The sequence below is a fragment of the Phocoena phocoena genome, chromosome 2, assembly GCF_963924675.1.
Source record: "Phocoena phocoena chromosome 2, mPhoPho1.1, whole genome shotgun sequence".
Classification (NCBI taxonomy): Eukaryota; Metazoa; Chordata; class Mammalia; order Artiodactyla; family Phocoenidae; genus Phocoena; species Phocoena phocoena.
The window spans coordinates 7,211,844-7,221,400 of record NC_089220.1 but is presented as its reverse complement, the minus strand read 5'-3'; positions in this window follow the sequence as shown (position 1 = coordinate 7,221,400).

Below are 9,557 nucleotides of genomic sequence, written 5' to 3'. Positions count from 1 at the left end.
AAATCCAGAGCCCCTGTCGAGTTCTCTTTGCTTGCAATTTGCATGGCTGGGCTTCCTCATCATCCATCAGAATGGCTTTTCCTGACCTCCTGGTCTAAAAACTGTCCATCAGTCTCTGTATCAGTCAGGGTTCTCTGGAGAAACAGAACCAATAGGAAATATAAAATAAGGAATTAGCTCATAGGATTATGGAGGCAGAGAAATCCTACAATCTGCTATCTGTAAACTGGAGCCCAAGGAAAGCCAGTGGTATAGATTTGGTCCAAGCCCAAGGCCTGAAAATCAGGACAGCTGATAACAGTCTAAGTCTCAGGCTGAGTGCAGGAGAAAACCAACGTCCCACATACATACACTGCTATGTATAAAATAGGTAACTAATGAGAATGTACTGTATAGCACAGGGAACTCTACTCGATGATCTGTGGTGACCTAATGGGAAGGAACTCTAAAAAAGAGGATATATGTATATGTATATGTATAACTGATTCAGTTTGCCATACAGCAGAAACTAACACAACATTGTAAAGCAACTGTACTTCAAAAAAACAAAAAAAACAAACCAAACAAAAAAAAACACCAACGTCCCAGCTTGAAGACAGGCAGAGAGAACAAATTCTCTCTTCTTCCACTTTTTTTTCTATTCAAACTCTCAATGGATTGGATGAGGGCCACCCACATTGGGTAGGGCCCTGTGCTTTACTCAGGGTACTGATTCAAATGCTAATCTCCTTCAGAAAAGCCTCTCAGACACACCTGAAATAGTGTTTAACCAAATATTTGGGCTCCCTGGGACCCCATCAAGTTGACCCTTAAAATTAACCAACACGTTCTCTGTCTCTTTAACCTGCTTTGTTTTCTTTGTAGCATTTATCACCATCTAATAGAGTAAATCTGGATTTCTTTACTTATTTATCATCTGTCTCTCCAGCACTGGAATGTGTCATGAGAGCAGACCCTCAGTCTGTTACGTTTGCTGTTCAATTCCTGTGCCTAGAACCAGGCCTGGCACCTAGTAGGTGATCAAGAGTTATCTGCAAAGTGAATGGATGAATCATGTAACTAACAAGTATACTAATCCAGGATGGTCTCCCAGAGCAGACCTCTGTTTTTTTCTTTGAAAAAAAGAGAGAGAGAAAAAAACCCCAAAATCAAAAAAAAAAACACGTTATACTGAATCTTTCCCAAAAGTTTAATGTCTGGGAAATACAAAAACAAACAAAAACAAAATATAAACAGTTGAACCAAAACCTCCCCCAAGCCCCCAGGAATTCCTCACAATACAGCCAACACGAGTCCTTTGAAATCTTACTCAGGAGATATGTGCTGTGGGAAGAAATGAGGAAGAAATAGCAGATTTCTCGGTTTTATTTTTATTACCAACTTGCTAGTTAACAGTGGGAGAAATCAATACACTTTAATAGAGGGCTATTACTTTAGGGTTGTAGTAAACTGAAGAATAAAGAATAATAGCTTTTCAACCTTTTATCAGTCTGGGGAGCTCATTTAATATGCACGGGAAAATACATTATAATAATTTTTATAACTGTGCAATCCAGACCTGTCTAAAGATTTTCCAGGAAGTAAGTCATGTGCAAAGAATCCAACCCAAATAGATGGTACAGAAACTGTGTGGCTACCGTGGGTGAGGGCAGCCCAGCTAATTCTATCAAGAATTGGATGTTTGTATTAAAAACGCCACTGGGTTCTACACTGGCCGGAGCAGCTCACTGCTGATGTGCTAAACCAGTCTTCCTTAACAAAGTGGACGGATCAGTCCCATTTGGAATCATTCAGACTTGTAGACAAATACGCTCAAGCTTTACGTATATCATTTTTAACCTCTTAGAAAGGTTGCATGATGTGTTATGAAACTATTACTGTGTGGAACTCAAATGCAAGGCTCCACAAAGGAGCCCCATTAATCCTAATTTAACGTGCATCTGGTCACCATTCGGAAGAGGAAATAGGCCAGGGCTGAAGAAACAACCTGGGTTCGTGCACAAAAAAAGGCTCTGAGTCCATGTCAAGGACCTTCGAGGCTCCTCCAGCCTCTCAGCTCTCTGAGCCCACAGGACTATTCCAGGTACAACCACGCACTTTGACCCACCTGTCTCTTGTCTCCTTCTTACTGACCATCCTGGCCTATTCTCCACTCTGCTGAGAAAGCGATTGCTGGGGTCTAGAATGAGCTCCCCAAATGAGTCACTTTTGTGTAAGGGTTATAAGGAGAGAAAGGCAATGGAGACCCTGCAGGTTTAAAAGAAACGATTGCCCCTCCCAAAACTAGCTAGAAAAATTTAAATTGGGGAATTGTCCCAGCAGAGAGTTATAACAGGAGATACGTTTATCTGAATGGTTATCTGAATGGCCCCATCTCCGTGGCAGGGCAAACATCTAATTACCAAATATTTGTTCTTCCTCTTATTGTCCTGTGAATGACCCTCCTGTCCTTGGAAGCCCCAGGCCCCATCCCATTCCTTAACTCAGGTTGGCATATAAACCTCATTTTACCTTTCTGTCTCTGACTCTCTCATGTATGGGGGGGTTCCTGTACATACAAAATTAAATTTGATTTTCTTTTATTAATCTGTGTTACGTCAATTTAATTCTTAGGTCGGCCGGGAGAACCTAGAAGGATAGAGGAAAGTTTCTTCCTCTCAATATGATCATTCTACACTGACAATCTTGTCTGTGTCTCCCCCGGGACTGCCAAAGGTCCACAGAAGAAAGTTCAAGTTCAAGGCCCCAGGGAACAGGGCTGGGACTAGCGAGAGGCAAGGGAGGTATTCTCCTCGGTTGCAAAATTTAAGAGGGTGTAGAAAAGCCCAGCCATCCAGACAAATAACATTTAACTCACTATGTTTGAAGTTAAACTTAATGCAAAAAAAATCCATGATGAACAAAAAGATCAACATTTTAAATAAATATGGGATCAGGCCTGCTGGGCTCTATTGGAACCTGAGGCCAAAGGTAAAAACGAGTACGACTGATCTCGTACATAAGGTCAAGTATGCTTTTGATCTTTTGTTTATCATGGATTTTGCATTCATTTTGAATCTTTAGACAATATTGCGTTAAAATATTATTTATCTTAGGGACAGAGTTTCTCAAAGTCCCCTTAACAATTCTGCAGCCAGTGTGGGTGTCTGACTCATCCCTCCCCCACAATCTTAGCCCTGCCAGAATTAGACCCTTTCGCCTCTGCAGTCCCACTGTCCTTTGTTTGTTTTGTCCCGTGACACCAGGGGGGTGGATTGTGGTGTGTGTCTCCTCTCTTACACTGGGAGGACCGGGCTATGATTTCAACTTGTGTTTGCATCTCCCAGGCCTCACCCAGTGCTCTAGGCACCGAGATATTGAACTAGAAGATGCAGGCTGCAGAGAGCGGCATTCGAAAACTTTCATGCTGCCCCATGCCTGTCAAATAGCCTCACAGCTATGCCTTCTCCACCCCCCTTCACCTTTCACACTGGACTGCTCAGTGTTTCTTGATGTCACCCTGAAGCTCGAGACCTTTGCCAATCCTGTTTTCTGTCCCTGGATTTCCCTACGTTTTCTCCCCTGCCACTGTGCCAGGAAGAGGCTGCGTGCTGGTGACCCACAGCCTGGATGCACAGCTGGATTCTTACCTCTTAGCAGGTGTATAGCCTTGGCAAGTTGTTCAGCCTCCTTGCACCTGAGTTTCCTCATCTGTAAAATGAGACAAGCGTAGTGCCTACTGGAGAGGGCTTTTGAGGGTTCTATAAATTAATGACTATAAAGCCTTTAAAACCAAGCAGTGTGAAATAAACTAGAGAAACCAGCCAGGTATACTGCAAGAGCTGGGCCGAGAAATAGTGGGTGCTCCCATGTCTGGGGCAAGGAAAGACAATGCTTGGATACCCAGACCCAGGCAGCATGCTTGTAAGGAAGACACTAGCTTCACAGACAAACTGTGGCATCCTGGGGGATGAATAAGTACCCTGTCCTCCTCTCTTTCTCTTGCTATGGTTCCTCTAACTGGATGCAGGACTGAAACCAAGAAGGACACTGTGGGGCTCCTGGGCATGGAAGCCTTTCTGTCCCCCATTTCTTGTTTGTAGGGAATAGACTACAGCCTCCATGACATTTCCTGAGTTCCAAAGGACAGATTCGAACAGTAGCTAATCAGGGAAGGGAGGGAATGCAGGGAAAAGGGAGGAGCCGCCAAGAAACAATGGTACAGACTTGGAGCAGGGTCCTGGTTCTGCCTCAAGGGGATACACAGTGATATCAATTAAAACCCCAAACAAATGGAAGTTGTCAGCATTCTTCATTCCAGGTGAAAGGAACCAGAGAGGCTCTGCAAGAAGACTTCCTGAGGCCTGATTAAAGGAACCACAGAAATTCATCAGATTAGCTGAGACCAGATTAAAGGAGTGCAGGTCCTGCATACACCCTAATTTTATCAGCAACCCCACCCTTGAACCATTGCTGTAAAACTCCTCACCAAATCCTCCCGAGTTGGGGACACACAGTTTTGGTGTGCAGGAACCTGCTGTGTCCCCCTTTGCCTGGCAAAGAAATAAAGCTATTCTTTTCTGCTTCACTCAAATCTCTGTCTCTGGGATTCAATTCGGCACTGGTGCACAGAAGCCGAGCTTTTGGCATCAGGACCACAGGGCCAGGGGGCACACTGAGGCCATCCACGGAGCTCAGCCTGTGGGGCTCAGCGAAGAGAAAAGAGGGCTGGTCAGCGGACTCGGGGGCAATATTCCAGTTAGGGTGACATCTTCCTCTCCTGGGGGTGGGCACCGAATGGACCCAACTTCTTGCTGAACATCATGTACTCTATACCGCTGTGCACGTGGCAGGAACTCCATCATGCAAAGAGGCTGTGCCGCCCTGCTTGCTCTGGGGGTCTCCACAGCCTTCTCAGGTTTCTCTGTTTTTCTTGAGAGAAAAAAAACCTTGCTCACTGGGGCAGGTTTCCCCAAGCTCTCATGGTTCTGATGATAATAGGTTTGTGTATGCTGGTGAATTAGTCTGCACCCATCCAACCATCTTTAGCTCACATTAATCACACCCTTTTACTCAAAACACTACAACTCTGATCTAAACCAATTAAGCCTATGCTGTTTAGACAAAGAGATTAATACAGCTCTGAAAAGCATAACCTTTGGCCATAGAGGTGTCTTAAGATAATGAGCTCGATTCAGTGGGTTGGCTTTGTGGAGAGGTATGTTTTGGAAGAAGATATCTATTTGCAGATTCTAAATCAGCAGGAAAAGAAGTGCACGCCGGCAAACCATTTCTGGTTGTACACAGGCAAGTATAAAGGAGGTGATGGGAGCCCGATTTAGAGCCGATGGCTTAGAAATGCAGATCCTCTTTCCTTTGGAACATCCAGCTGACTCTGACAAAGGAACAAAATATAAAAATCCAGCAAAAGTAATTGCAGCTGTCATATGAGTCTCAAATATATAGCAGGTATGAAGCGCTGCTCGGTGTGTAATCCTTTCTGCGCTCATGGGAATGGATGGAGGACTTCACAGTGTATGTGTGTATGTGTGTGTGTGTGTGTGTAGGAAGGAGCACTGGAGTAGGAATCCCATGTGTGGAGGTGGGTTTGGGGTTGAATCCTTGAGAGTTGGTACAGGCTACCGGTCTTGGTAGATGCTGAGGATTGACGGAGAAGTAGAGCCTGGTCCCTGCCTTCAAAGTGCATGCCACCCAGTGGGGGACAGGGACCCACGAACAAAAACATCAAGAGTGAGGCTGTGGAGAGGTGAACATGAGGTGCCTAGGAGCCCAAGTTCGGGAAACTGAGTCCACAGGTGGCCAAAACCTCTGAGATCAAGTAACTCTGCATTGAATCTTCAAAGACACAGAAGTCTCCTGGCTGGAAAGTGTCAGAAGGATTCTAGGCAGGTAGAGAGTGCTGTGGAAGCAAAGGTCTGAAACAGCAAGAAAGGCGTTTGCCATACCTCTGAGCCCCTGGAGCGTAAAGTGTGAGGTTGGGGGAGGATGAAGGTAACACTGGTGAGGCCAGAGCATCTGGGACCATGGTTCCTAAATGAGGATGCTTGGAGATTATTTTCTAAACCATGGAAATAAAAGGAATTTAAGCGTAAGACTCAGTCTGCTCTATTTCTGGAAGGTCACCTTGGTCACCCACCCCGTTGGCAGTGAAGCTCTAATCAAGTTATTTCACTTATCTGACCTCAGATTTCCCATTAGTGAAATAGGTATTTGACACTACGGTTTCTGAGGTCCTTATAAGCATGTATTAACCATGCCTTTTTCTTCTTCTTCTTTTTTTTTTTTGCGGTACGCGGGCCTCTCACTGTTGTGGCCTCTCCCGTTGCGGAGCACAGGCTCCGGATGCGCAGGCTCAGCGGCCATGGCTCACGGGCCCAGACGCTCCGTGGCATGTGGGATCTTCCCGGACCGGGGCACCAACCTGTGTCCCCTGCATCGGCAGGCGGACTCTCAACTCTGTGCCACCAGGGAAGCCCTCTTCTTTATTTTTGATGCTTTCATATGTCGGGGCCTGAGGATGCTGCAGGAACTGCCCCTCCCAGGGCTGGCTAATTCCTAGAGATGGCCTTTCATATGCAAACCAACCAGTCCAGAATACCACCCCAAGCACCTCCTCTATTGGTCCTCACACTCCAAGCCACTATTCCCCTGCCCCAGTCACCCCAGGGCCGGGGACCAGCCAACTAGGGGCAGCCCCTGGGCCCCAGAGCCTACTGAAATTATTCAAACTAGCCCATCCAAAACCTGCTCACCCTGTCACCGTTCCTTCTGTGAAACCACAACAAAAGCTCACTTTCTTCACCCCACTCCCAGCCTCCTGACTTTGGTACTTCCCGGGGGGTCCCACCATGGAGTGGGGTGCGCCCTCCTCCCGGAATCTGTGAGTATAACAAGCTCTCTTTCAATGACAATTGTTTCCTGGTCTGTTGGCCTAAAATAAATCATAAATAAATAAATAACAATAAAACCTAGATTTAAAAATGATAAATAATAAAAATAATAAAAAATAATAAAATAATTAAACCTAGATTCTAAAATACAGCAGGATTTTTTTTTTTGTTGTTCTTTTAATTCATTCATTTATTCATTCGTTCAACAAAAGCTTACTGAGTAATAACCAAGTGGCAAAAAAACCATGCCAGGTTGTAGACGATCTAGAGGAGAGTTAGACACCAGGTTTTTCCCCTAAGAATTCATTAACTAATAATAATAAACATTATGGAGTACTTCCATGAACTTTCCTATATAAAATACAACATGATTCTTTTTTTTTTTTTTTTTTTTGGTGGTACACGGGCCTCTCACTGCTGTGGCCTCTCCCATTGCAGAGCACAGGCTCTGGACGCGCAGGCTCAGCGGCCATGGCTCACGGGCCCAGCCGCTCCGCGGCATGTGGGATCTTCCCGGACCGGGGCACGAACCCGCGTCCCCTGCATCGGCAGGCGGACTCTCAACCACTGCACCACCAGGGAAGCCCTACAGCAGGATTCTTGAATGGTGAGGACAAGCTGGGGTCCTGGCCAAGCCGGGTCCCAGTAGAGGGGTGTGTGCATTTCCGGTTTCCGATTTCCACAGAGGCCCCCTGTGTACTAGCAGTAGCCTTGTGTCAAGTCATTTCCAGTTCTTTGAACCTCAGCGTTCTCATTTACAAAGGCCGCATATTGGGCTAAATGTTGGCTGAGTTTTCCAGGTTTGAGATTCTGTGACAGTAGAGTTACTCTCTGGGGGATCTGAGCCGAATCTGTGCCTCAAGTTTGCCAGGTGTCAGCCAGGCCTAAATTCCCCCACTCTGTCCCTCCTGGTCCTAACGACACAGAGTGGGAGAAACTACCTGAAGTGCTTCATAAACTGTCAAGTGCGGTTCTGCCGGTGGCCTGCTATTAGCCTTATTGTGGAGGATGAACTGGTACCCTGGCTGTAGGTGTGTGAGACATTTAGGGCAGTGGTATACGATTTAGCAAATTATCTCTTCAGTGTGCTAAAGTGTCCGCCAGGAGTTTGCTCGCTGCAGGATCAGGAACAAGAAGGCCTCTCTATATTCAATAACAGTGGCTTAATTATCATGATTATCTCGCGTTTGTATAAAGTCTTTAGTTTCAGGATCTCAAAGTACTTTATAAACATTAAGCCTCCTGGTCCCCCAGGGGAGACATTAAATGGATGCAGAGTTTGCAGGTCTCTCCTCTTCCTGGCTCGGAAGTGGTTTCCTCCCATCCAGGTGAGGAGAAGAGGGAATCTTTGCATCTGTTGTTGTGTACGTTTGACCTGAGAGGCTTAGGTTTTGTGGGTTATGGGCCAAGGTGAAAAGATTGAGCCTGGAAATAACCATGGATGGAAAGTGGACCAGACCCTGGACCTGCATTAGATTCTGTCATAGCAGTACGTACCCCCCACTTCACAGATGGAAACTGTGGCTCAGAGAGGTTGAGTTGCATACCCAAGGTCACACAGTCTGTGAGAGGTAGACACACCTAGGTGGGACCCAGATCTGTAGGTCTCGCGAAGACCAAAATTGCCATTCTTTGCACTGAACTTGCTGTTCCCCTCTCTCGCCGCCATGTGAGGACACAGCAAGAAGGCCGCTGTCTATAAGCCAGGAAGAGAGTTCTCACCAGAGCCCAGCCGCACCTGCCCTCTGATCTTGATCTTCCAGCTTCCAGAACTGTGAGAAAATAAATACCTTTCATTTAAGCCACCCAGTCTATGATATTTTGTTATGGCAGCTGGAGCTGACTAAGACAGAAGCTGTGTAGAGCCTTTTCACATGCACAGTTTCTTTTGCTTCTCAAAAGAGCCCTGTGGTGCAGGCAGATTTCCCTGAGTTAACTGAGGCTCAGACAAGGGGTGTGGCTTGGCAAAGTCACACAACCAGTGGGTGGAGAACCCTCAAGAATATCTTTCTTTTTTGAATAGCCATGTCCAGCTCAGGCCAACAGATAAACCTTGGGCATGTGAAGAGCCCTTGGTCATTCAGAAAGCGTAGCTCACCAGGATGGAGGACCCCACTGAATTATCCCAGCCCTGCAGCCTAGAGGAGGGGAGTCCTTTCATAAGTCAGTCACACTCTCTGGGCCTCAGTGTTTTCATTTGTAAAATATAGGCAATAACAGTGACTCACAGGGCAGTACAGAAGCCTGGGGAAGCCAGCATCCATTCACTAGAAGGAAATTAAAAACCTGTTGAGTGAATGGGTGAATAGATGGATGAGTTAGGATGGTCTTTCTCTTCATGGGCAGCCAAGTTGTTAATAATTTGGACTCCTTTCTATACAAATAGCTATTTTTGTCATTTTCATCTTTTTTTTTTTTCAGAGGAAATGAACCTTATTGGTGATTTATATTTTGAGAGCCTTATAGGGATTTTCTGAATTGCTGGAGGGCTGGAGGGGTCCATGAACTTCAGGTGTCTTTTAGCACTAACACTATATTTTTTAAAAAATTTTGATCCTATGGTCTACTTCTGAGACTAATGATTTGCTTTTAGCTTAACCGTATTTATCGATTTGCTCTAAAGACATGATCGTTGTAAGCAGCTTCCATCTGGAGGAGCTGTGAATT